The sequence below is a fragment of the Colobus angolensis genome, unplaced genomic scaffold (assembly GCF_000951035.1).
Source record: "Colobus angolensis palliatus isolate OR3802 unplaced genomic scaffold, Cang.pa_1.0 Scaffold4, whole genome shotgun sequence".
NCBI lineage: Eukaryota > Metazoa > Chordata > Mammalia > Primates > Cercopithecidae > Colobus > Colobus angolensis.
The window spans coordinates 13,584,241-13,585,367 of NW_012117376.1; the positions used below are offsets into that span (position 1 = coordinate 13,584,241).

At 42.9% G+C, this 1,127-nt stretch overlaps 1 protein-coding gene and 1 pseudogene across 3 annotated transcripts in view; one reads left to right on the top strand and one right to left on the bottom strand.

Moving 5' to 3' along the window:
* The window catches only part of LOC105521459, a 15,075-nt pseudogene that overhangs the window by 3,203 nt on the left and 10,745 nt on the right, over positions 1 to 1,127 (bottom strand).
* The window catches only part of WASF2 (WAS protein family, member 2), a 104,595-nt gene that overhangs the window by 3,031 nt on the left and 100,437 nt on the right, over positions 1 to 1,127 (top strand). The window lies entirely within an intron of this gene.

The following is a 1,127-nucleotide window of genomic DNA, read 5'->3' on the forward strand; positions in this document are numbered from 1 at the left end:
TCAGCCTCCTGAGTAGCTGGGACTACAGGCGCCCGCCACCACGCCCAGCTAATTTTTTGTATTTTTAGTAGAGATGGGGTTTCACCGTGTTAGCCTGGATGGTCTCGATCTCCTGACCTCGTGATCGGCCCGCCTCGGCCTCCCAAAGTGCTGGGATTACAGACATGAGCCACTGTGCCTGGCCTGACATGTTAAGTCTTTTTATGCTTTATTTTCCAGGATTGTGTGTACATGATAGTTGTGAAGACCCTGAATTTATTGCACGTAAAGCTCTGTTAATACATTAATTCTCAATGTGTTGTATTTTCTGTAAAATAATTAGTCTTACTTAGTATACCAGTCCACAGTACCTTATTCAAAATCCTTGGTGCCAAAGAAAAAGTTATTAGGACCAAATGTATATCCGAATTTAAAAATTTTTGGATTTTTGGGTTTTGGAAAAGAAATATGATACTATGTGTTATGTAATACCCCAGAGAGGTCAGGGCAGCACTTTTTAAATCAGATGCATTATTATTTCTGTAGTAAAATGTCTGGATATTCATACTAACTGGGATAAATAAATACTGCACTATCATTAGCCTCATATCATTTCTTGTCAGGTTTTGCCTCCAAATGAATAATGAAAAACCTATTTTTCACAGCCTTTACATTTTGGAGATAAAGTGAAGGGATTTTAGATCTCTATAGGAAAAACTTACATGACAGGCCGGGAATGGTGGCTCAAGCCTGTAATCCCAGCACTTTGGGAGGCCGAGGCGGGCAGATCATGAGGTCAGGAGTTCGAGACCAGCCTGACCAACATGGTGAAACCCTGTCTCTACTAAAAATACAAAAATTAGCCGGGTGTGGTGGTGCCCGCCTGTAATCCCAGCTACTCAGGAGGCTGAGGCACAAGAATCGCTTGAACCCGGGAGGCGGAGGTTGCAGTGAGCCGAGATTGTGTCACTGCACTCCAGCCTGGGTTGTAGCCTGGGTAACAGAGCAAGACTGTCTCCAAAAAAAAAAAAAAATGAGTAAATGAACCCCTTTATCAACTCACCTCAGACATCATCTCTTCAGGAAAATCTCCTTTGACCCCACCCCATCCCCTGACATTCACTCTCATAAACACATTGCACTTTACC